The 27,943-nt window shown below is 42.7% G+C and overlaps 1 protein-coding gene and 1 long non-coding RNA gene across 3 annotated transcripts in view; one reads left to right on the forward strand and one right to left on the reverse strand.

Moving 5' to 3' along the window:
- Positions 1–27,943, reverse strand: part of LRRTM4 (leucine rich repeat transmembrane neuronal 4) — an 839,426-nt gene that overhangs the window by 479,690 nt on the left and 331,793 nt on the right. The window lies entirely within an intron of this gene.
- LOC132537679 (uncharacterized) lies at positions 8,623–9,191 on the forward strand. Its single transcript, XR_009549140.1, has 2 exons — positions 8,623–8,980; positions 9,030–9,191. It is a non-coding gene; the product is annotated as an uncharacterized LOC132537679 (long non-coding RNA).

Here is a 27,943-nt window from a genome sequence, read left to right on the forward strand (position 1 = left end):
TGGAGAAATGGTTATTCAATCATCTTGGCTTGGATTGAATTGACTACACCATGAGATTTTTCCCTTCATATGTAAAAACACAGTATCTTATTTTTCGTAAATGACAAATGGATTTTTTGCAGTATATATCATTCATAGTGAACTTTCCAAACGATTCACACCATATATGACTTGTGCAATTAAACTTACATTTGCCCGTTATATTTACTCTAAAGTGTCACTGTTTTTTTTAAGTATCTCTATTTTAAGTATAGGGCAAACTAAATTTGAGATATGATTTTTAATTCATTTCACATTAATTCAACTTTGATAAGGTCTATAAGAAATATAAATAAAATCCATTACCTAAAATCTTGGGATTTTTTTCCCCCATATCTTTTCTCTTTCTGCCTCTTCTCTAGAAGAAGAATTGCCTCTATGTCACACTGAGAGATAATTACCATGTTAGAAAGATGTGTCATTTTACTTGTAAAGGTTACATGGCACAGTGAAAAGAGCACTGAACTTATAATTAGAAGTCCAAGGTTCAAAGCCCCATACTTCTCTTGTCTATTGGGATGAATAAGAGACATTAGTAACAGTTCTACTGCTAACTTTTTAATAGTAACACAAGCTTAGAAAAGGACATTCCCAACTCAGGGCCAGGTAGTGGCACACCTGGTTGAGCACACATCTTGCAAAGCACAAAGAGTCAGGTTTGAGTCCCTGGTCCCCACCTGCAGGGGGAAAGCTTTGCAAGTAGTGAAACAGAGCTCCAGGTGTCTCTCTGTCTCTCTACCTCTCTATAACCCCCTTCCCTCATAATTTTTTGCTATGTCTATCCAATAACTAAATAAAGATAAAAAAAAATACCCAGGACTTCCGGAGGCAGGGCTACGAGCAGCAGCAGATCTGTTTCTCTCCTCTCTTCTCGTGGATCAACTAGGAATACCAAAGGAGACCACCTGGGACCATAACAAGACAGGACTAGAACAGCTTCAGGAACCCACCAAATCACCAATGAGTGCAAGCATGTGTGGCAGGTGGACAGAGAGGAGCCTAGGGAGAGATTAAGTGGCTGGTAACAGCCCAGCAGTTTATCAGTTGAGACACCACCTCCAGTCTGTTCCACCAACAAGGGGACAGCTGAAAGGAGGAGAGGACTCCCCTGAAACTCACCAAATGCAACTCTGAGTCTCCATTGCTACTGCCCTCATAATCTGGAGCAGCAACAGGGAGGCCTTGGGCTGACACCAGGGGACAGAGAACTAACCAGGAAACTCAGGAGAAGACCTATACATCTATAGCATATTGGTGGGACTATGAAGTCTCTTTGCATAACCACTGCTTTAGCTCTGCCACACACTGCTTTATCTCTTCATCAGGAGTAGATGATTAAGCTAAGAAGCTTGCTTATAGTTTAAAAGCCCTCAGGCTCCCATAGCCTACAGGGAAGCAAAAGCACAAAAGAGGCTTTTAAGCCACTAAGCTCCAAATCAGGGATTAAAATACTATTGAAACAACTGTTAACTTCCACAACTGTGAACCCTTTAATTACCTTACTTAGACACAAGTCAATCCAGGCAATAGTGATCAGTAATTTGAAAAGTACTGAGAGAGGGAACTCATAACATAATACATGTCATGGTTAAGCCAACAAGAAGAAATATTGGAGAAATAAACCAGGACAAGAGTCCAGCTAAAAGCCCCCCAAAAGGTGAAGCACAAAATAATGAGGTCAACATCCAAACACTAGCTAAGGAAATAATCACAGGAATGAGTAAAGAATTTGAAATAATTTTCATCAGAAATACAGAAACAAAAATGAGACTCTGGAAGAAAACACTAATTAACACAACTAGCTGAACAAGCTAAAACAGTATCATAACAGGGTAACAAAATAGAGGAACTCCAGAAAGCAGTAGAGGGGAGAGAGAATAAAATCAAGGAGGCTGAAGACAGAATGAGCAAGATCGAGGACAAATTAGAGACAACTAAAAAAGAAGTAAGAGATCTCAAAAAGAGATTAAGAGATACCAAAAACAACAACAGATACCTATGGGATAACTTCAAAGGAAACAATATTGGAGTTGGGCGGTAGCACAGTGGGTTAAGGGCAGGTGGTGCAAAGCACAAAGACCAGCAGGAGGATCATGGTTCAAGCCCTTGGCTCCCCACCTGTAGTGGAGTCACTTCACAGGTAGTGAAGCAGGTCTGCAGGTGTCTGCCTTTCTCTCCCCCTCTCAGTCTTCCCCTCCTTTCTCCATTTCTCTCTGTCCTATCCAAAAACAACAATAATAATAACTACATCAATAAAACAAGTGCAACAAAAGAAAAATTAATTATTAATTAATGAAATTTTAAAAAATATACACATTATTGGCTTGCCAGAGGAAGAAAGAGATGGAGTGGAAGAAAGTATTCTTCAGGCCATAATAGCTGAAAACTTCTATAGACTAGACAACATCAAAGAAATAAAGATTCAAGAAGCCCAGTGGGTCCCAAACAGAATTAACCCAGACTTAAAGACACCAAGACACATCATATTTAGAATGGAAAGAAATAAGGATAAAGAAAGGATCCTGAAGGATGCAAGAGAAAAAGCAGTCACCTGCAGAGGAAAACCTTTAAGATTAGCAGCAGACTTCTCCACACAAACACTAAAGGCCAGAAGAGAATGGCAAAATATCTATCGAGTGCTCAATGAGAAAGGCTGTCAACCAAGAATACTGTATCCTGCTAGACAGTCATTCAGACTAGATGGAAGCATCAAAACCTTCTCAGACAAGCAAGAGTTGAAGGAATCAACTATCACCAAGCCTACTCTTAAAGAAGTTCTGATAGGTGTACTATAAACAGTCAGACCACCATAAATAGGCCATATATCAGAACACTCTAAAACTCTACAAGAATGACGTTAAAATATCTTCAATCTTTGATATCAATAAATGTAAATGGCCTTTATTTACCTATTAAGTGAAAAGACACAGAGTAGGAAGATGGATCAGAAAACACAACCCAACAGCATGCTGTCTACAGGAAACCCTCCTAACTCAACAAGACAAACACAGACTCAAAGTGAATGTATGGAAAACTATCATATAGGCCAATAACCCCCCCCCAAAAAAAAAAGGAAAGGAACAACTATTCTCATAGCTGACACTAAATACTATAAAATAGATAAAATTTTAAAAGATAGGGATGGACACTACTTAATGCTCAGAGGATCAGTCAATCAAGAGGCCTTAACAATTAACATCTGTGCACCCAGTAAGAAGCCATCTAAATACATCAAACATCTACTGAAAGAGATACAGCAATATATTAACAGCAACACAGTCATAGTAGGGGACTTTAACACCCCACTCTCTCAACTTGACAGATCATCCAGAGAGAAAATCAATAAAGACATAAGGGAGCTAAATGAGGATATAGATAAACTAGAACTATTAGACATTTTCAGAGTCATTCATCCCAAGAAACTGTAATACACATTTTAATCAAGTCCACATGAGTCATTCTCAAGGATAGACCATATGTTAGGCCACAAAGACAGCATCTGAAAATTCAAGAGCATTGAAATCATCCCAAGCATCTTAAGCATCTTCTCAGACCACAGTGGAATTAAACTAACATTTAACAATCAACAAGAGATTCCTAATAGTCCCAAAATGTGGAAGCTCACCAGTACACTCCTTAACAACTACTGGGTCAAAGAGGAAATAAAGGAAGAAATCAAAATGTTTTGAGAGTTCAATGAAAATGAAGACACAAGATATCAAAATATTTGGGACTAGGCTAAGGCAGTACTGAGAGGGATGTTCATAGCCATACAAGCACACATTAGGAAACAAGAAAAAGCACAAATAAACAGCCTGATTACAAATCTTAAAGACCTAAAAGAAGAAGAACAAAGGAACCCTAGAGCAACCAGAAGGACAGAAATCACTAAACTTAGGGCAGAAATCAATAACATTGAAAATAAACCATACAAAAGATCAATAAAAGCAAATGTTAGTTCTTCAAAAGAGTGAACAAAAGTGATAAGCCTTTAGCCAGACTCATAAAACAAAAAAGGGAGAAGAACCAAATAAATTAAATAATAAATGAAAGAGGAGATATCACAACAGATACCACAGAATGTCAACATGTCATGTGAGCCTGCTATAAACAACTATATGCCACCAAGTTAGAGAACCTGGAAGAAATGACAATTTCCTAGATACCTACCAACTTCCAAAACTAAGTAGAGAGGAAGCAGATAACATGAGCAGGCCCATCACAGCTTCTTCTTCTTCTTCTAGCGTTTGTCCTTCTTCCGTAGCCAGTCAACAGCATCAGGTTGAGCCTGATGTAAAGTTTCGAGACCTCCTTTGAATCTGGAGAGGTGGCAGTCGTTGACTATGTGGGTCATAGTCTGTCTGTAGCCGCAGGGGCAGTTTGGGTCGTCTCTGGCTCCCCAGGGATGGAATACAGTGGCGCACCGGCCATGGCCTGTTTGATAGCGATTGAGGAGGGCCCAATCATAACGTGCTAGGTCAAAACCAGGTTGACGCCTGCAGGGGTCTGTGATGAGGTGTTTGTTCTTTACCTCAGCTGACTGCCAAGTCTGTTTCCAAGAGTCTGGAACAGAGAATTTCAGTGTAGGCGTAGGGGACCAGATTGGGTGACGAGACGTCAAGCGTTGGACAGGGTGGGGTGAAGATATCCGCGTATATTGACAGGTCCAGTCGAGCGTAGACGTGGGAAATGAACTTAGATGATGCCGCATCCTGACGAATATCTGGCGGGGCGATGTTGCTAAGAACTGGCAGCCATGGAACCGGGGTGGAACGGATGGTTCCAGAAATTATCCTTATGGAGGAATATAATTTGGAATCGACCAAGTGGACATGGGGGCTACGGAACCATACTGGGGCACAGTATTCTGCAGTGGGATAGCATAATGCCAGAGATGATGATCATAGTGTGGAAGCACTTGCACCCCATGAGGAGCTGGCCAGTCTTGCAATGATGTTATTCCTCGCGCCCACCTTTGCTAATGAAATTGAAACAGTTATCAAAAATCTCCCCAAAAATAAAAGTTCTGGACCACATGGTTTTACAAGTGAATTCTACAAAACCTTCAAAGAAGAACTAATACCTTTACTTTTAAAAGTCTTCCAGATAAAGATGAGTATGGCATGATCCCACTCATCAACAGAAGTTGAGAAAGAAGATCAGAAATGGAAACTAAAAGCAGGATCTGACTAAATTGAAAGTAGGGCACCAAAGTAAAAACCCTGTGGTGAGGGGGAGAATGGACATGCAGCTTCCTGGGCTGGTGGGGGTGTGGGGTTGGGGGTGGGGGTGGGTTGTGTGATGGGACACAATATTTTGGTGATGGGAATGGTGTTTATGTACACACCTATTAAATTGTAGTCATATAAATCACTATTTAATTAATGAGGGGGGAAATTGATTGTATGTCTAACAAAGGGACTTTTCAAAGTTAACCCAATTACCAAATAATGTGATGATAACAGTAACTATCCATTGTCGTCTCAAACCCTAAAACAGCAGGAACCTCACATTTCCACTATAGAGCCTAAACTTTCCCCATTTCTGGGACCCTAGGGTAGGGCCAACTTTCCCGTATGCTTCTCCCAATTCTTATCAAATAATATTGCATCTACTTATTGCAACCTAATCAACTCAACGAGTGCCACCCCAGCATGCTTCACTTCAGACTGTGTCCAGAGACTTCAGGTATGGAATGACAACCACTCAGCTTCATCACTCTGGTGAGACCTTTCCTTTCATTGTATTCTCTAATTCCATCCCAGGTGGTTCACTTCCTAACAAAGTCCCAAAACCTAGATATACACCAGTTTCTGTGAGAGAGAGCATATGTTCACACGTATCCATAAACTACTGCAAAATATATACCTGAAAGCAGTAGTACACTAGAGTTTGCAGTGAGTACCCCCCACCCCCAACACTTCATCTGCACTATTCCAAGCTTTGGGTCCATGCTTCTTCAACAATTTGTTTGGCTTTGTATGTTAACACTCTTTTCAGCCACCAGGTTCCAGATGCCATCAGGATGCCGGCCAGGCTTCCCTGGACTGAAGACCCCACCAATGTGTCCTGGAGCTCCGCTTCCCCAGAGACTCACCCTACTAGGGAAACAGAGAGGCAGACAGGGAGTATGGATCAACCAGTCAATGCCCATGTTCATTGGGGTGCATTGGATCGACCTTCACGTGGTGCATCCCGTGAGTACCCATTCATTGGGGAAACTGACGATCCTTCCTAGTCGACTGAATCCACATGGATCCCAGTCACTTTCAAAGCCATTAAGTGGCTACGGAAGAAGGGCTAACGCTAGAAGAAGAATGGAAAACTGGGGAATGTTATGCATGTACAAACTGTTGTATTTAATGTTGAATGTGAAACATTAATTCCCAATAAAGAAATAAAAAAAAATTCCCAACTCCAATTTAGGTCTGTTATCTTTATCCCACATCATACATCAGGACCTCAGTGTCCTTTTTAATTCCCTTCCATCGCCCTCTTTCACTAAGTTATATTCTCTGGTGCAATACACCTGGAAATATACATTAGAGTTAGCATTGCCTTATAACACTATAGAAGTAGTAGGTCTACCAATGAAAAATCAGCTTATGTGTACACTATAAGAGATTCACCATGGGGGGCCAGGCAGTAGTGCAGTGGATTTAGCACACATGGTGTGAAGCATAAGGACCAGTGTAAGGATGCCAGTTCGAGTCCCCAGCTCCCCACCAGCAGGGGCGTCTCTTCACAGGTGGTGAAGCAGATCTGCAAGTGTCTTTCTCTCCCCCTCTCTGTCTTCCCAACCTCTCTCAATTTCTCTGTGTCCTATCCAACAACAACTACAGAAATAACAACAACAATAAACAACAAGGGCAACAAAAGGGAAAAAATGAAAAAAAAAGAGAAAGTTAAATTTTATCTTGGATGATTACATTGTCCGTTATGTATCCAGCCCACTTCCATTTCTGATCTCCATTGTGACAGGCAACAACATGCTGTTACATTGGAACCCCCTCTTCAATATTAATGATTTATTAATATATTTCTTGGTTAAGTTTCTTTTTAGGTTTTAGTGTTAAGCTCTTTTTTTTTTCTTTTTTCTTTAGAATTAAGTTGGTTTGCTGAGCGAGGTGGAAGGTCCCTTGCCCTCCCCCCTTGAACAGAACTAATCAGTGAGGGCCATCAGGTGACTTGCAGAAGTTCTGTATGAGGGCTAGAAGCCCTGCCTAGAGACAGGTTTTATCAGGACCTCTGCACAGCCTTAGCAGTATGCTGGTCACCAGATGGCCTGGCAAGATGCTAGGGGGAGGTAAGGGTCTAGTACCTGGTTAAGTCTTATTGGTTGTGTGGTTTTGCTATGTTTGAAATTTGCCCGCGCTTCGCTCTGTATGGACCCCGCTTTTGCTCAGTTTGAAATAATTGGATTCCGCGTTTTCTATAGAATATGATTTGGGTACAGATTGTTAAGATGAAGTGTGTGTCTCCCCCTGAGTGTACTGGATTTCTATATATCGTGTGGTTTGAGCCTTGCTAGGGGTCGAGCTTGGTAGACTGCTGCCAGTCTCCATCTCGGCCCGGATTGCAATTCGTCAATAAACATCTTTGCTTCCTTGCAGTGGATGGTGGTCTGATTCATGCTCGCTAACATTTGGAGGCCCCAGTGAGATACCTCAGACGGGTACTCCTGAGGACACCCCATCCTGGGTCTGGACCCTCGGAAGCCTTGGAAGTCCTGCCCGGCGCCGGTAAGTCAGGCCTGAATTTTGTATGGTACCATTTCCTTTCTAGCTCTGTGCCTCCGGAGGACCACTGAGTCAAGCTTGATTTTTGTGTAAGTCCCCGCGGGGCCTGGGGGTCTGTGGATTGCGGGACGCCACGTTAAAATCCCAGACTGCAGCGCTGGAGAGTGACGACTCCCAGGCTGCTAGGGTAAGGATCTGGAACAGGGTCTGCCCAAGGACCTGAAACAGGGTCCACCTAAGGATCTGGAACAGGGTCCGCTTCCGAACCGTCCTTCGTGGCCACTCTTTGTCTGTCTCTTTTACTTTCCTCACTTTGGCAATTCGCGAAAAGGCTGAGCCTATTAGTGCAATTGAGGGGGTCTGGCCGGAGCTACTCTCCAGTGACTCCTGAAGGCCTAATTAGCAACATTCCTTAGTAGCAGTGGCCGGAATGGTAATTGCCCAATCTTGACTGAGTGAGTGATCTGCTGCATGCGTTGTGTGTGTGTGTGTGAATGCCGCGTGCCTCACGGCCTTAAGGCTATGGGGCCTGAGTGGGCCCTAACCTGCATGTCCGTGGAGTCGTTTCAGCTAAACGGGGATTCTCAACTTAGTTGAGACCAGGGCCGGGGATTATACGGCTACCCTTAAAGCTAAGACTCCTTAAGGTCCCGCGAGGGGCCCGGCCAGGCGGGCACAGTTGGGTGTCTGGCGTCCTTCGGATGTCAGTTCCATTTTCCCCCACTAACTATCTGTCTTGTCAGTCTTGTAGTCTTAGCTGGTTGTCTCTTCGTTTGTCTCCTCCCCTTGTGCTGTGTTACGGTACCACAAAGAGGTTGAAGAAAAAAAAAAATTAGGAAAACTGGAGTCACCACTAATAAAAGAAGTCCATAACCCTGATACAGGAGAAGGTCCCAAGTGGACACCTTTTGGGTTATTGGAAATAGAGAAAAGGTGTGTGAGTGAGAGAACGTATGAGAGCCTTCTGTGTGCTGGCCAGCACGTGAGTGGAAAAAAGAAGGTAATCCTAGGTGCGATTGCAGTGACAATTGTTGCCTTGTTTGTTTCCATGTTATTTCATTTTGACAGGAAGATGGGACAGGCCTCATCAAAACCCTCCTCTCTCTCCCCCTTGGAATGCTTGGTTAAGAATTTCTCAGATTTCTCTCGCAGGGCGGCCGGATTTGGAGTCCAGGTAGATGCCTTCACCCTACGAAAATTCTGTGCCAGAGAATGGCCCACATTTGGCGTGGGCTGGCCGGAGGAAGGGAGCCTGGACCCTGGCACTTGTGCAGCAGTGCAGGATGTAATTTTCGGTGAACCAGGGCACCCTGATCAGATGCCATACATTGAAATCTGGGCTGGTATCATTTATGACAAACCTAAGTATTTGCTAAAATGTCAGAAGGGTTCCAAGGAAAAGGGAGAGTCAAAGGAAAAATCTGGAATATATGTGGCACGGGGGGGGGGCAGGAGAGCGGGGATGCCCAAGCGCCCCAACTGTCCTGTCCTCCCAAGCCCCCTGAGTCCCCACCGGGACCAGGTAGAAAGAGAAGTGATAGTCCTCCCCCATATTCCAGCTCCCTTAGGCCCACTGCTCCTGAGCCTGACTCCACCTCAGAGGCCCCACCCGAGCTCTTTAGTCCATCCCACACCAGGGCGGGGACAACTTTCAGACCCGGAAAGACCCATGGGGAGGCGGTACCGGCTGGAGTTTTTCCCTTAAGGGAGGCCGGGGAGCGAGAGGCGGGAGGGAGACCACTTAGGATATATGTCCCCTTCACCACCTCTGATTTGTATAATTGGAAAAATCAAAACCCTCCCTTCTCCGTGGACCCAGAGGGTGTAGCAACCCTGCTTGAATCGGTTTTTTACACTCACCAACCTACATGGGATGGTTGTCAGCAGCTGTTAAATACCTTGTTCACGGCAGAGGAGAGGGAGAGGATTAGACTGGAAGGGAGGAAACAGGCTCAGAATGGGCAGGGGGAGGCACTCACAGATGCTGAGACGGAAGAGGTGTTCCCATGTAGTCGACCGAAATGGGACCCGAACACACACGCTGGACTTGAAGCCCTTTCCAGGTACCGCCAGACTCTATTAAGAGGCATTCGGGCGGCTGGCCGAAAGCCCACTAATTTATCTAAGGTGACCGAGTGCATCCAGGGTGCGAACGAGAGCCCAACGGCTTTCTTAGAAAGGCTTTACCAGGTCTATCGGACCTGGACCCCTATAGACCCTAAAGCCCCCGAAAACATGCAGGCCGTTGTTCTCCAGTTCGTAGCCCACTCCGCCCCAGATATTAGAAAGAAATTACAGAAGCTGGAAGGTTTTCAGGGGAAGTCTCTTTCTGAGTTATTGGCCATAGCCCAGAAGGTTTTCGAGAATAGGGAAGATCCGGCTAGGGCTACAGTGGAGCTCAGTAAGAAGATGACCCAAGTTCTTAAGATGAGAGAGACAGAGGGTAGAGAAGGGAGAAAGAGTTTTAAGAAGAATACTAAGGGAGGAAGGAGCCGGGAAAAAGCAAAACCTTTAGGAAAAAATCAGTGTGCATTCTGCAAGAAGGAAGGGCACTGGCAAAGAGAATGCCCGGAGAAAGGGAAGGAGAGGAAGCCTGAAGAAGAAGCACCTCTATTAACCTTTGATTAGAGAGGTCAGGGCTCCCTCAGCCCCCCGGAGCCCAGGGTAAAACTCTCAGTAGGGGGAAAGTTAGTTAATTTTTTAGTGGATACCGGGGCCACACATTCAGTAATCCAGCAACCAGTAGGACCCACTGGAAGGGGAAGAGTTAGAATTGTGGGAGCTACGGGGGAAGTAAGAAGTTATCCAAAATCCACTGGAAGGATTGTAGGCCCTGGCCTACAGACTATCACCCATTCCTTCTTGGTAATCCCTGAATGCCCGGAACCACTCCTTGGAAGAGATCTCCTCCAAAAACTACAGGCAACCATTTCATTTGAGGTAGATAAGGGACCCACGGTGCATCTTGGTGGGCGCATCTTGCTTACTATGCCAGCCAGTGAAGAATACCGACTATATGAGGATACGAGGCAGGCAAATGATTTGGGCCTGTTAGAAATATGGAAGCAGGAGATCCCTAATGTTTGGGCTGAAACTAACCCCCCCGGGTTAGCTAAACATGTGACCCCCATATTGGTGCAATTAACCAGTTCCGCCACTCCAGCCCGCGTGCGCCAGTATCCCATGAGCCGAGAAGCCCAGCAAGGCATCAGGATACATATCCAACGCCTGAAGAAGGCCGGTATTTTGGTGCCCTGCAAATCGGCGTGGAACACACCTCTCCTCCCAGTTCGGAAGCCGGGAACGAACGACTACAGGCCAGTGCAAGACCTGCGAGAGGTAAATAAGAGAGTAGAAACTGTTCACCCCACAGTTCCTAACCCTTACACTCTTCTCAGCCTCCTGCCACCAGAACGGACTTGGTATAGCGTCTTGGACTTGAAGGATGCTTTCTTCAGCATCCCCCTGGTCCCCCAGAGCCAGCCCATATTTGCTTTTGAGTGGACAGACCCTGAAGAAGGGGAGACTGGACAGTTAACTTGGACCCGCCTGCCACAGGGGTTCAAGAACTCCCCAACTCTGTTCGATGAAGCCTTGAGTAAGGACTTATCTAGTTTTTGAGGCGAACACCCAGGGTGCAGCCTTCTACAGTACGTGGATGATCTTTTAATTACTGCCTCCTCCCGGAGAGATTGCGAAGAGGCTACTCGTGACCTATTGAAGGTACTGGGGGTTCTGGGGTACAGAGTGTCTGCCAAGAAAGCCCAATTGTGTGCCCAAGAAGTAACCTACCTGGGCTACCAAATAAAGGAAGGCCAGCGGGCGCTGTCCCAGGCAAGGATCCAGACTGTCTTGAAGATCCCGACCCCGTCCACAAAAAGACAGGTCAGGGAATTCCTGGGGGCAGTGGGCTACTGTAGGTTATGGATCCCAGGATTCGCAGAACTGGCCAAACCCCTCTGCGTCACCACTGGAGGAAGCGATGTGTCGTTAAAATGGACAGAGACGGAGGAGAAGGCCTTCCAGGCACTGAAAACAGCCTTGGTGAGTGCCCCTGCCCTGAGCTTCCCTGACCTCAATAAACCTTTTCAGCTGTTTGTCGCAGAAAGTGTTGGGGTGGCCAAAGGGGTGCTCACCCAGACCCTGGGACCCTGGAAGAAACCAGTAGCCTATCTGTCTAAGCGCCTGGATCCTGTGGCAGCTGGGTGGCCGGGGTGCCTGAGAACAGTGGCTGCCGCCGCTTTACTGGTAAAGGAGGCTACTAAACTGACATTTGGACAGACTCTAGAAATTGTTACTTCCCACAATCTGGCTAGCTTTCTCTACTCTCCTCCAGACCGGTGGATGACCAACGCCCGGATCACACATTACCAGGTACTATTGCTCGATCCACCCCGTGTTACTTTCAAGCAGACAGCCGCTTTGAATCCTGCTACCCTGCTCCCCAATCCAGAGGACGAAGCCACCCATGACTGCGGATAAATCCTGGAAGCCCTGACCTCACTGAGAGCTGACCTGACAGACGTCCCCCTGCCTGATGCACTGGTAACCCTCTACACTGATGGAAGCAGCTTTGTGAAGGACGGTGTGAGGTATGTGGGGGCAGCCGTGGTCACTAACCAAGAGGTCCTATGGGCAGCTTCACTACCTCAAAGGACTTCAGCTCAGAAGGCTGAGTTAATAGCACTGACTCAAGCACTCAAGTGGGGAGCAGGGAAGAAGATAAATGTGTACACTGACAGCAGATACGCTTTTGCCACTGTCCACGTTCACGGGCATTGTACCAAGAGAGAGGACTGCTAACTGCAGGAGGTCAGGCCATCAAGCATGCACCAGAAATCCTAGCCTTGTTGGCAGCTATATGGGAGCCTGAGAAGGTAGCTGTAATACACTGCAAGGGCCACCAAAGGGATGACTCGGATGTAGCACAGGGTAACCGGTTTGCTGATGACATCGCCCGGAAGGCTGCCAAAAGACTAGTGGGGACTCAGGCTCAATTAATAGTAGCCCCACCTACAGAATTATCACCGGACAGACGACCAAGCTATTCAAAGCAAGAGGAAGAATTTGGAAGAAGACTTGGAGGAAGGCCAAGTGAAGACGGGTGGATCATCCTCCCAGACCAAAGGATACTGCTGCCCCAGCAGTTGGGAAAACAAGTTGTGACCCTAGCTCATGGAAGTACTCACCTGGGGGGAGAGAAGTTAGCTGAACTAATAAACAAATTCTATCTGATAGCAGGTTTACACAGGATTTCCAGGAGCGTGGCAAGCCGCTGCATCACATGTGCCAGAGTAAACGCCAACCCCATCCAGGCCAAGCGGCCTGGAACCTGATGGAGAGGAGAAGAGCCTGGTGAACACTGGGAAGTGGACTTTACTGAAATGCCCACAGCTCTGGGAGGTTACAAGTATCTCTTAGTGATGATAGACACCTTCTCGGGTTGGGCTGAAGCTTTCCCTACTAGGAAAGAGACTTCCCAGGTAGTGGTGAAACAATTGGTATCCGAAATTATTCCAAGGTTTGGTCTCCCTTATTCCCTGGGGTCGGATAATGGTCCAGCATTTATTGCCAAGGTCACCCAACAATTGGCTGAAACTTTGCAAATTAAATGGAAGCTGCACTGCATTTATCGCCCTCAGAGCTCAGGGCAGGTAGAAAGAATGAATAGGACACTTAAGGAAACTTTGACTAAGTTAAAGATAGAGACTGGCGGGAACTGGGTTACTCTTTTACCTTTTGCTTTGTTAAAAAGTAGAAATACCCCTTATGTTTCTGGATTCACCCCATTTGAAATTGTGTATGGCAAGTTGCCCACCCTGGTGCCCCGGATAGGGGCTGAGAAACTGGCTGAAGTAGCTCGAGGTAACCTATTAGAATCTCTGCAGGCTCTTCAGGTAGTGCGGGGAAAGGCCAGATTTGCTGTCCAGACTGTTAAACCGGGAACCTGGAAGGAGGAAGGCCGAGACCAGATCGCACCCCTGTTCGAGCCTGGGGACTCTGTGCTGGTGAAGAAGCTGCACCCAGATCACCTGGAGGCCCGGTGGGAAGGACCATTTACTGTCATCCTGAGCACACTGACAGCGGTGAAAGTCGCCAGGAAGTGGCATTGGATCCACCACACTCGCTTAAAGAAGTTTGTTCCAGACCCCACTGACCCCACGGAAGCTGACGAGCAGAAGAAATGGCGTGCAGTGCCCACATCGGACCCCATGAAGGTTCGACTGGTTTCCTCCTAATGCTACTGTTTTTGCTTTATTTCAGCCGGAGCTTCCAGGCTGAATCCCCCAAAGTAGCCCCGCTACGTATATGGGAGCTGAAAGACCAAAAGGGAGCAGTAATCAAGAGCCTGTCAACTGCTGGTCAGCCGATTTTCTCCCTTGACCTGTGTGATTTGTTTGGAAAAAACTGGACTGGTTCAACCACCACTGAGAGAGGGTGTGGCTCCACAAGCCTGGAAAGTAGCCTTCGGGATCGGGACTACTATGTCTGTCCTAGGGAAGGAGTATACCCCCCACCTGGCGACAGCTGCAGAGGAGAGAGGTATTTTTTCTGTGGCCTTTGGGGGGACTGCAAGACTCTCTCTTCGTTGAAAGATGATGACAGAGACTTGCAATTTGCCAAGGTGGATAGGTCTGGTGTCTGGACTAAGCAAGGCACCTGCAACCCTGGGGACTGTAACCCCGTGGAAATGAGGATCAAGACCTGGCAAAAGACTGACGCCTGGACAAGGGGAAAGAAGTGGGGAATCCGGTTGGTGTTCGCCGGAGAGGACCCAGGGGCAATCTTCACCATCCAGCAGAAACCGTGGTCCCATGCTCCAGTTGGGCCCCTACAACCCATTAACTTGGGACAGAATCCACAGAATGCCTCTTCACCACCAGCTGTGGCAGATGCGGCAGATGCCAGTCCAAATTCCACTGGGACAAGAAGAAAGGGTACAAGTGCCTCATCTGATGTACATCCTCGTGTGGAGCCACTGGGATCTGCAGAACTGATGTATAGCCTTTTGAATGACTCTGCCCCCAATATCACCCAGGACTGTTGGTTGTGCCTACACCCCGAACCCCCTTACTACATAGGGGTAGCGGTTGAAGCCCAGGTAGGGCCTGATAAGGGGGACATTATAAAGACATCCCTTTCATCAGGAAGCTTGAATAGCCCAGAGTGCAAATGGGGAACACAGCTCCATCAGGTAACTTTAAGAGACGTCCAAGGAAAGGGAACTTGTTTCGTCACAGAATATTATCAGCTAAGTGCTTCCCCCATTCGGGATGCTTCCCCCTATCAGGTCCATTGCTCCTGCACCATAAGGGCCAGAAGGACCCAAGAGTGGGCCGCCCTTCTAAAGGCTCCAGAGGGAACCTGGTGGGTCTGCGCCTCAAGAATGGCCCCCTGCGTTACCTTGTGGGAAGCGAGTCAGGAAGAGCTTTGTGTCCTGACTCGCATCCTGCCCCGCCTGTATTACGCCCATGGCGGGACAGGCTGGGCCCACCTGAGAAATCAGGAGGAGGCCCACCCTAAACATAAGCGTGCTCCGGTATTAGTTCCCCTACTGACAGGAGCAGCAATTGCCGGATCTATAGCTGTAGGAGCAACGGCACTGGCCAAGGAAGAAACCATAGTTAAATTAGACCAACAGGTAGACCAGGACTTAAGGACATTAGAGGACTCAATGGAGGCTCTTGAAGGGTCACTGTCCTCCCTTGCTGAGGTGGTCCTCCAGAACCGGAGACGACTTGACTTGCTTTTTTTAAGACAGGGAGGATTATGTGTTGCCCTTAATGAAGCTTTCTGTTTTTATGTCAACCATTCTGGATTGGTAAGAAAGAGCCTAAATGAAGTCAAGAGGAGGATAGGAGATAGGGCACAGAAGTGGAAGGAGCTGAGAGAGAGCAGCTGGTTTAAGGGCAATTGGTTTTCTAACTGGTTTTCAAATATTTTCTCCAGCTGGCCTTCTTGGCTTAAAACCCTAGTTGCCACCATAGCTGGGCCCCTGATTACTTTGCTGCTCATAGCCACCCTGGGTCCCTGCCTGTGGAGAACCTTGGTGTCTATGATCCAGCAACGGACTGGAAAAGTTATGAACTTAGAGACCTATCTAGAGGCTAATGGAGGTCATATTTATTATGACACAGATTATGACTCAGAAGAGGAAAGGAAAGGTGAAGAAGAATCAAGGATTTGATTTGCGGCTAAGACTAGTGGGGAATGTGACAGGCAACAATATGCTGTTACATTGGAACCCCCTCTTCAATATTAATGATTTATTAATATATTTCTTGGTTAAGTTTCTTTTTAGGTTTTAGTGTTAAGCTCTTTTTTTTTTCTTTTTTCTTTAGAATTAAGTTGGTTTGCTGAGGGAGGTGGAAGGTCCCTTGCCCTCCCCCCTTGAACAGAACTAATCAGTGAGGGCCATCAGGTGACTTGCAGAAGTTCTGTATGAGGGCTGGAAGCCCTGCCTAGAGACAGGTTTTATCAGGACCTCTGCACAGCCTTAGCAGTATGCTGGTCACCAGATGGTCTGGCAAGATGCTAGGGGGAGGTAAGGGTCTAGTGCCTGGTTAAGTCTTATTGGTTGTGTGGTTTTGCTACGTTTGAAATTTGCCCGCGCTTCGCTCTGTATGGACCCCGCTTTTGCTCAGTTTGAAATAATTGGATTCCGCGTTTTCTATAGAATATGATTGGGTACAGATTGTTAAGATGAAGTGTGTGTCTCCCCCTGAGTGTACTGGATTTCTATATATTGTGTGGTTTGAGCCTTGCTCGGGGTCGAGCTTGGTAGACTGCTGCCAGTCTCCATCTTGGCCCGGATTGCAATTCGTCAATAAACATCTTTGCTTCCTTGCAGTGGATGGTGGTCTGATTCATGCTCGCTAACATCCATCACTAGTTGTAGAGTTCAAAAATGTTTTCTTTGTTTGAGTTTTTGCTTGTTTTATTTAGTTCAGTGGCTTATTTTTTTCCTGTAACCAACATTTAAATGAAATAATGCAATGCTTGTCTTTCTCCATCTAATTTATCTTGCTAATAATATTCTCTAGGTCCATTAATGTTCTTGATAAAGTAGTTACATTTCTTATTGTAGCTGACTAGTATCCCAATCAAGTATACCCAGTCTTCTGTATTCATTTGCCACTATAGGTCACTTAGGTTATTTTCAATTTACACACTTACAAATAATACTACAGTCACTGGGCATGGGATGACAGCATAATGACTCTACAAAAGGCTTTCATCCTTCACTCTCTGAGATTCCAGGTTGAATCCCCTGCACCATTTTAATCCAGAACTGAGCAGTATTCTCTCTCTCTCTCTTCCTCCCTCCCTCCCTTTTTTTTCTCTTTTTCTTTTCTTTCTTTTCTCCCTTCCTTTCTCTCTCTCTCTCTTTTTTCTTTTTTTGTTTTGGATAGGATAGAGAGAAATGATAAGGGAGGGGAAGATATACACCTGAAGACCTATTTCTCCACTTGTGAGGTGACTCCCCCCACATACACACACACTGCAGGTGGGGAGCCTAGGCTCTAATCAAAATCCTTGTGCTTCTGCTTGGCACTATGTGTGCTTAACTTGGTGTGCACTGCAGCCCCCTGCCCCCACCCACTTTCTCTATATAGCTTTCATACTGCAATAAATAAAATATAAAAATACAATGTCATCATGGTACTGTATGTGTCTAAATCTTTTTTAAATATTTACTTTATGAGAGAGAGTGTGTGGGAGACACTAAAGCTATAGCACTCGTAAACTCTGGCATCTGTGAAGTCAAAGATCAAACACAGGTCTCCAGAAAGCTATTCCTGTGCTCTACCACTCATACACCTTCCTGGAGGTTAAATTACTGTTTCTATTTGCCTTGGACTGGATATAGAAGCATGAAAATAACTGAACTACAAGTTTGAATAATCTTCACATTGCTATATATAATTTGCCTCCAGGGTTATTGCTTGGGGCTCCATGCCTGCACCATGAACCCACTGCTCCTGGAAGGCATTCCCCCCCCCCCATTTTTTCTTGTTGCTGCCTTTGCTTTTGTCGTTATTGTTGCCATTGCTATTGTTGCTGTTGGATGGGACAGAGAGAAATTGAGAGGGGAGGGGAGACAGAAAGGGAGAAAGAAAGACACCTCAAACCTGCTTCACCGTCCGTGAAGCGATCCCCCTGCAGGTGGGGAGCCAGGGGGTTTCCTGCGCTGGTCCTTGTACTTTCTGCCAGGTGTGCTTAACCTGCTACACTATTGCCTGACCCCCTAGTTGTGATATCTTATTGCTATCTAATTTATATTTCCCTAATAGATAACACTTCCATGTGCTCTTTTGTTGTCTACATCTCTTTTTTTAAGGAAATGCCAAACCAGATTTCTGTATTGTCATCTTCAATTAATCACTGCTACAGGCAGATGCTTTCAGTTAAAAAGAGCTGGCTTAAGTGTATGTGCAAAGCGCAAGGACGGCCTAAGGAGTCTGGTTCCAGCTCAGGCCTTCCCAACAGCAGGAGGGGTCGCTTCACAAGCAGTGAAGCAGCTGTGCAGGTGTCTTTCTCTCTCCTTCTTTGTCTTCCCCTCCTTTCTCCATTTCTATCTATCCTAACAACGGCATAAATAACAATAATAAATATAACAACAACGAGAACAACAAGGGCAACAAAAGGGAAAATAAATAAAGAAATATTTAAAAAATTTTAAAAAGCAAAGTACCCCTTTTATCCTATAGTTCTTGTCAGTGTTTACTTTTTATAAATAAAAATTATTAAATAAAAAAATAAAAAGGAGACAGTAGGGAGGCAGAGTGAGAGAAGGTTAAAAATCACATCATCAAACTATTATCAGTGCAGTGAGGGCTGGGCTAGAACTTGTGTTGAGTGTGTACTTAAGTATTTCACTATCCAAATGAACTACCACTTCTTCAGTTTTTAAATTTGAGCTAATTTTCATTCTTGAATCTTTAGAGGTCTTTGAATATTTTGAGTACTAACCCCTTGTTACATGGTGTGCATGTAATATATTCTCCCCTGCACTTGGATATTTTTGACACAACTTTCTTTCACTTGCTTTTAATTTGCTGTAGTTCAATATATTTATTTCACCTTTTTTTTCTCTTTTGTGTCCCACTGAGTTTTCAAATATATCTTTAAAGGTGATGGTAAGGTGCATATCACATATGTTTTTTTCTATATACAGGAGATGGTGAAATTGGGAGTTCAGAAATCATAGCTCCAAGTAGCAAATTAGAAATGAGAGACTGGTCCACAACAAGGGGACAGCTGAAGGGAGGAAAAGACTCCCCAGAGACTCACCAAGTGCAACTCTGAGTCTCCATTGCTACTACCCTCAGAATCTGGAGCAGCAACAGGGAGGGACACCAGGGGACAGAGATCTAACCGGGAAACTCAGGAGAAGACCTATACCTCAGTGGCATAGCTGAGGGGCTGTGAAAGTCTCTTTGCATAACCACTGGATTATCTCTGCCACACCCTGCTTTATCTCTTGGTCAGGAGTCAGTGATTAAGCTAAGAAGCCTATTGATAGTTTAAAAGCCCTCAGGCTCCCATAGCCTACAGGGAAGAAAAAAAAAAGAGGCTTTTACACCACTGAGCTCCAACTCAGGGATTGAAAAAACTGTTAACTTCCACCACTGTGAACCTTTTAATTAATTTACTTAGAAACAAGTCAATCCAGGCAATAGTGATCAATAATTTGAAAAATACTGATAAAGGGAACTCATAAAATAATATATAAAATGGTTAAAACAACAAGAAAAAATATTGGAGACTCAAACCATGACAAGAGTCCAGCTAAAAGTCCTCCAGAGGGTGAAGCACAAAACAACGAGTTCAACATCCAAACATTAGCTAAGGAAATAATAACAGGAGTGAGTAAAGAATTTGAAAAAATTGTAATCAGAAATGCAGGAACAACAAATGAGAATATGGAAGAAAATTCTAATTATCTCATGGTTATTAGAGAGCTGAAAGCTGAAATCGCTGAGCTAAGGAGGCAACTAACTGAACAAGCTAAAACAGTATCAGAGCAGGGCAACAAAATAGATGAACTCCAGAAAGCAGTAGAGGGCAGAGAGAATAGAATCTATGAGGCTGAAGACAGAATTAGCAAGATTGAGGATGAATTAGAGACAACTAAAAAAGAAGTAAGAGATCTCAAAAAGAGATTAAGAGATGCTGAAAACAACAATAGGGTCCTATGGGATGACTTCAAAAGAAACAATATACGCATTATTGGCTTACCAGAGGAAGAAAGAGAAGGAGAGGAAGAAAGCATTCTCCAGGCCATAATAGCTGAAAATTTCTCTAGTCTAGACAACACCAAAGACATAAAGATTCAAGAAGCCCAGAGGGTCCCTAACAGAATTAACCCAGACCTAAAGACACCAAGACATGTCATACTTAGAATGGAAAGGAAAAAGGATAAAGAAAGGATCCTCAAGGCTGCAAGAGAAAAACAAAGAGTCACCTACAAAGGAAAACCCATAAGATTAGCAGCAGACTTCTCCATACAAACACTACAGGCCAGAAGAGAATGGCAAGATATCTATCGAGTGCTCAATGAGAAAGGCTTTCAGCCAAGAATACTATATCCTGCTAGACTGTCATTCAGACTAGATGGAAGCATCAAAACCTTCTCAGACAAGCAACAGTTGAAGGAAGCAACCATCACCAAGCCTGCCCTGAAAGAAGTTCTGAAAGGTCTCCTATAAACAACCAGACCACCACAAATAGGACATATATCAAAACACTCTAAAACTCTACAAGAATGACGTTAAAATATCTTCAATCTTTGATATCAATAAATGTCAATGGACTGAATTCACTTATTAAAAGACACAGAGTAGGAAGATGGATCATAAAACACAACCCAACAATATGTTGTCTACAGGAAACTCACCTAACCCAACAAGACAAACACAGACTTAAAGTGAAAGGATGGAAAAATATCATACAAGCCAATGGCCCACAAAAAAGGGCAGGAACAGCTATTCTCATATCTGACATGATAGACTTTAAAATAGATAAGATTAAAAAAGATAGGAATGGACACTACTTAATGCTCAGAGGATCAGTCAATCAAGAGGACTTTACAATTATTAATATCTATGCACCCAATGAGAAGCCATCTAAATACATCAAACTTCTACTGAAAGAGCTACAGCAATATATTAACAGTAACACAATCATAGTAGGGGACTTCAACACCCCACTATCTCAACTTGACAGATCATCCAGGAAGAAAATCAGTAAAGACATAAGGGAGCTAAATGAAGAGATAGATAAACTAGAACTATTGGATATTTTCAGAGTCATTCATCCCAAGAAACTGGAATACACATTTTACTCAAATCCACATGGATCATTCTCAAGGATAGACCATATGTTAGGCCACAAAGACAGCATCAGCCAATTCAAGAGCATTGAAATCATCCCAAGCATCTTCTCAGACCACAGTGGAATTAAACTAACACTTAATAATCAACAAAAGATTAGTAACGGTCCCAAAATGTGGAAGCTCAACTTCTTAACACTTACACTTCTTAACAATTTCTGGGTCAAAGAGGAAATCAAGGAAGAAATCAAAATGTTTCGAGAGTTCAATGAAAATGAAGACACAAGCTATCAAAATATTTGGGACACAGCTAAAGCAGTCTTAAGAGGGAAGTTCATAGCTATACAAGCACATATTAGGAAACAAAAAAAGGCACAAATAAACAGCCTGATTGCACATCTTAAAGACCTAGAAGAAGAACAACAAAGGAATCCTAAAGCAACCAGAAGGACAGAAATCACTAAAGTTAGGGCAGAAATAAATAACATTGAGAATAGGAAAACCATACAAAAGATCAATGAAAGTAAATGTTGGTTCTTCGAAAGAGTAAACAAAATCGACAAACCTTTAGCCAGACTCACAAAACAAAAAAGGGAGAAGACACAAATAAATCGGATAGTAAATGAAAGAGGAGATATCACAACAGACATTGCAGAAATTCAACATATCATGCGAGGCTTCTATGAACAACTATATGCCACCAAGCTAGAGAACCTGGAAGAAATGAATGATTTCCTAGATACCTACCAACTTCCAAAACTAAATAAAGAGGAAGTGGATAACATGAACAGGCCCATCACAGCTAATGAAATTGAAACAGTTATCAAAAATTTTCCCAAAAATAAAAGTCCTGGACCAGATGGTTTTACAAATGAATTCTACAAAACTTGCAAAGAAGAACTAATACCTCTACTTTTAAAAGTCTTCCAGAAGATTGAAGACACTGGAATACTCCCTGCCAGCTTCTATGAAGTCAACATCACCCTGATACCAAAAGCAGACAGGGACACAACCAAAAAAGAAAACTACAGACCAATATCTCTGATGAACATAGATGCAAAAATATTGAACAAAATTCTAGCCAACTGGATACAGCAGTATATCAAAAAGATTGTTCATCATGACCAAGTGGGGTTTATCCCAGGCATGCAAGGTTGGTTTAATATACGTAAATCAATCAATGTGATCCACCACATCAACAAAAGCAAGACCAAAAACCACATGGTCATATCAATAGATGCAGAGAAAGCCTTTGACAAAATACAACATCCCTTTATGATCAAAACACTACAAAAAATGGGAATAGATGGAAAATTCCTGAAGATAGTGGAGTCTATATATAGCAAACCTACAGCCAACATCATACTCAATGGTGAAAAACTGGAAACATTTCCCCTCAGATCAGGTACTAGACAGGGCTGCCCACTATCACCATTACTATTCAACATAGTGTTGGAAGTTCTTGCCATAGCAATCAGGCAGGAGCAAGGAATTAAAGGCATACAGATTGGAAGAGAAGAAGTCAAACTCTCCTTATTTGCAGATGACATGATAGTATACATGGAAAAACCTAAGGAATCCAGCAAGAAGCTTTTGGAAATCATCAGGCAATACAGTAATGTGTCAGGCTATAAAATTAACATTCAAAAGTCAGTGGCATTCCTCTATGCAAACACTAAGTTAGAAGAAATTGAAATCCAGGAATCAGTTCCTTTTTCTATAGCAACAAAAACAATAAAATATCTAGGAGTAAACCTAACCAAAGAAGTGAAAGTCTTGTATACTGAAAATTATGAGTCACTACTCAAAGAAATTGAAAAAGACACAAAGAAGTAGAAAGATATTCCATGTTCATGGGTTGGAAGAATTAACATCATCAAAATGAATATATTACCCAGAGCCATCTACAAATTTAATGCTATCCCCATCAAGATCCCAAGCACATTTTTTAGGAGAATAGAAAAAATGCTACAAATGTTTATCTGGAACCAGAAAAGACCTAGAATTGCCAAAACAATCTTGAGAAAAAAGAACAGAACCAGAGGCATCACACTCCCAGATCTCAAACTGTATTATAGGGCCAGTGTCATCAAAACTGCTTGGTACAGGAACATGAACAGACACACTGACCAGTGGAATAGAATTGAGAGCCCAGAAATGAGGACCCACACCTATGGACATCTAATCTTTGACAAAGGGGCCCAGACTATTACATGGGGAAAGCAGAGTCTCTTCAACAAATGGTGTTGGAAACAATGGCTTGAAACATGCAGAAGAATGAAACTGAATCACTGTATTTCACCAAATACAAAAGTAAATTCCAAGTGGATCAAGGACTTGGATGTTAGACCAGAAACTATCAGATACTTAGAGGAAAATATTGGCAGAACTTTTTTCCGCATAAATTTTAAAGACATTTTCAATGAAACGAATCCAATTACAAGGAAGACTAAGGCAAGTATAAACCTATGGGACTACATCAAATTAAAAAGCTTCTTCACAGCAAAAGAAACCATTACCCAAACCAAGAGACCCCTCACAGAATGGGAGAAGATCTTTACATGCCATACATCAGATAAGAGGATTGAAGACCCCACCAATGTGTCCTGGAGCTCAGCTTCCCCAGAGTCACACCCTACTAGGGAAAGAGAGAGGCAGACTGGGGTTATGGACCGACCAGTCAACGCCCATGTTCAGTGGGGAAGCAATTACAGAAGCCAGACCTTCTACCTTCTGCAACCCTCAACGACCCTGGGTCCATGCTCCCAGAGGGATAGAGAATGGGAAAGCTACCATGGGAGGGGGTGGGTTATGGGGATTGGGTGTTGGGAATTGTGTGGAGTTGTATCCCTCCTACCTTATGCTTTTGTTCACTAATCCTTTCTTAAATAAAAAATTTTAAAAAAAAGAGTTTAATAACCAACATATATAAAGAGCTTGCCAGACTCAACAACAAGACAACAAATAACCCCATCCAAAAATGGGGGGAGGACTTGAACAGAATATTCACCACAGAAGAGGTCCAAACGGCCGAGAAACACATGAAAAAATGCTCCAAGTCTCTGATTGTCAGAGAAATGCAAATCAAGACAACAATGAGATATCACTTCACTCCTGTGAGAATGTCATACATCAGAAAAGGTAACAGCAGCAAATGCTGGAGAGGGTGTGGGGTCAAAGGAACCCTCCTCCACTGCTGGTGGGAATGTCAATTGGTCCAACCTCTGTGGAGAACAGTCTGGAGAACTCTCAGAAGGCTAGAAATGGACCTACCCTATGACCCTGCAATTCCCCTCCTGGGGATATATCTTAAGGAACCCAACACATCCATCCAAAAAGATTTGTGTACACATATGTTCTTGGCAGCACAATTTGTAATAGCCAAAACCTGGAAGCAACCCAGGTGTCCAACAACAGATGAGTGGCTGAGCAAGTGGTGGTATATATACACAATGGAATACTACTCAGCCGTAAAAAATGGTGACTTCACCGTTTTCAGCCAATCTTGGATGGACCTTGAAAAAATCATGTTGAGTGAAATAAGTCAGAAACAGAAAGATGAATATGGGATGATCTCACTCTCAGGCCGAAGTTGAAAAACAAGATTAGAAAAGAAAACACAAGTCGAACCTGAAATGGAATTGGAGTATTACTCCAAAGTAAAAGACTCTGGGGTGGGTGGGTGGGTGGTTGGGGAGAATACAGGTCCATGAAAGATGATGAATGACATAGTGGGGGTTGTATTGTTAAATGGGAATCTGGGGAATGTTATGCATGTACAAACTATTGTATTTACTGTTGAATGTAAAACATTAATTCCCCAATAAAGAAATAAATTATTTAATAAAAAGTAAATTAATTGAAATTAAATAAATTAAACAAATAAATTTAAAAAGCTGGACTGTAATGAATAGGGATGACTGATGGCAGCATCTCATTCATTTACACATGTTGATTTATAATGATGCATACCTAAGACTTACATAATGCAGTGCCGCCTCCATAAAAAAAAAAAAAAGAAAAAGAAATGAGAGACTGGTAATTAAAGCAAATATCAGGCATTACAAAGTAACAGAACTGTGAGTAATGTAGTTGGCTTACTATGTACTAATTTGTTGCTTATGGTATTGATTTTTATATATTACCATTATGGGTCAAATTTATTTATTTTTTTATAAGCGGCCTGGGAGATGACACAGTGTCTAGACTTTTGGACTTAAGAGCAAAAGGTCTTGAGTTCAATCCCCTTCATCACTGTGACAAAATGATGTTTTGATTCTTTCACTCTCCTCTGTTGCTTTTTTTTTTTTTAAATAAATCATTCTAAGTAAATATTTTTAAAACTATTAAGTATTGGACCAAATAGGGTAGGTATAGTTAAAAAATACTGGTAAGAATAATTGAGAAATTTAAATATCAAATACTAAATTTAAATGTTTTCTTTATATTATATTGTCTTATAGTAGATGAAAAATTCGTAGCTTGTATGGCTATGCATGTTTGGCTGTCACACATGTTATGTATTTTTTATACATTAGACATTTATTACAATAGTTAATAGACTAATATTTAATAGGCAAGGATGAGTTTACATAGGCTGCAACTTAGCTATCATTTTTCCTGCTATGCTATAAATGAATATGTTTCATTTTGTGTAAAGTTCTTTCTATTGTAGGAATCAAGAGTGGATATCTTACATCGGCTATTGTTTAACCCTTAAAATGCTGTGGAGTCCCTGCTCACTAGTTCTATATATAATGTTTCTATTTTAGTACATATGAGTGATTTAATTACATGGGCCATGATAGAGGGCGGGGGAGACAGCATAATGGTTATGCAAACAGACTCTCATGTCTGAGGCTCTTAAGATCCAGGTTCAATCCCCCGCACCACCATAAACCTGAGCTGAGCAGTGCTCTGGTGTTTCTCTCTCTCTGCATCTCTCTCAAAAACAAAATTAATAAAAAATTTTTTTTAAAAAGAAAAGAGTTTAGAAAGTGAAGGTTATGTACTTAAACCATGTCAGTCATCTGGCCTCTGTCATACTATACAATAAAAAATAAAGTTCACATGACATATTTAATAATTTTAATTCACATTGTTTTTAAAGTAGATTTTGCCTTTTTTATTTCCTGTTTTTAAAATAGTACCTTTTTGATGTTGACTGTGTTGTGGAACTATATTTTTTATAATCTTGCATATCATTATGAAATTCTAATAATGGTATTCTAATAATAATGGCATTATAAGAATGGAAAATCTATTAATAAGCAAATAAATAAAATAAGATGAAAAGGGTACCTTGCATTTTCTTAAATTGTGTAATTGTGTTAAATATATCAAACATATCAATTGTGTTAAATATATAAAAAAAATCACACAATAATCTGTCAGTGATAATGCCCACAGTTTACTCATTGTTCCATGATACACTGTTCTTTTTATAAATCACTTTCTTAAAGAATTATTTATTTACAGGGTTGTGTCTAATGCAGGTATATAACTACAGGTCTCCTTATAATGGACACCTCCAGACCAGACCTGCCCCCTTAACCTTCATCTTAGTACTCCAGGGGTGTGAAACCTATTTTCTGACAAGGACCACCTGGATATTTATAATATCATTTGCAATTCATAGAAAAAATATCAACCTAAAATTTAGCACTAAGTATTTCTATGAAAAAAAATTCCTAGTCTTATTGAACTTTGAATTCCATGATGGCCCAAGTTTTAACTATTCTCAACCTACCTTCCTTTCCCTTCCCAGCCCTCCTATTACCTTGACTCTCCAGACCTGCTGTGAAAATATTATCTGTTCCAGTAGATAAAGAAACTGGGGCTGGGTGTTAACGCACTTGACTGAGCACACACATTACAGTGCACAATGACCCAGGCTAAAGCCCCTGGTCCCTACCTTCAGGAGTAAAGTTTCACCAGTGGTGAAGCAGGACTGCAGGTGTCTCTCTGTCTCTCCTTTCTATCTACCCCTTCCCTCTCGATTTCTGACTGCATCCAATAAATAGGTAAAGATAATAAAATATTTAAATAAAAAAAAGATAAAGAAACAAGAGCATACTCTGGCATGTGAAGTATGGGGATTTGAACTTGGGATCTCAGTCATGCAAGTCCTGTGCTCTACTCACTGAGTCACTTCCCCAACTATAAAACAGTCTGTTACTATTAAGATGAGATGCTTGAAATCCAAATTTATCTAAATTGTAAATAATTACATTTATTTCAAATTTAAAACATTTCTTCCTTCTAATTCTTTTCCCTTTATAGATAAAATAATCAACTATATTTTAAAGTCCCATGTTGACTTGTGATTTACTTACTCTTCTTAAGTGTTAGAAAATTTCTGATTATGACTATTAAATACATAGTATGCATATTCAAACAATATTGAGTAATTATATTATTCCAAATCAGATTGTCTCTAGTGCCGGTGATCAAGCACTTTTTTTTTCAAGATCTAATTTGAAATTGGATGGATGTTTCCTAAATCTTTCTGTGTTTCTTCCACTTTAACAGAGAACTGGCTGGCATGATTCAATTGTATGCAGAAGAGATAAATTTTAAGGAAATTAGAAAATGAAGAAATCAAAGAAAGCTGAACGCTGATAATCTCAATAGCTCTTGAAGTCTGCTTATCTACTGCTATACAGGCAATTCACTCAGAAGCTGGAGAAACCTTAATGCAGTCATCAAAGTCCTCTTTACAATTACAGAAGTACTAAAGGAAGTGTCCAACAGTGAGAGGTGAATCTTAAGTTGTTAAAAGATTGCATTTAGATGATGAAGATAAGAGCAATAATACTTGATGCTACTA

The sequence above is a fragment of the Erinaceus europaeus genome, chromosome 3 (assembly GCF_950295315.1).
Source record: "Erinaceus europaeus chromosome 3, mEriEur2.1, whole genome shotgun sequence".
NCBI classification, from domain to species: domain Eukaryota; kingdom Metazoa; phylum Chordata; class Mammalia; order Eulipotyphla; family Erinaceidae; genus Erinaceus; species Erinaceus europaeus.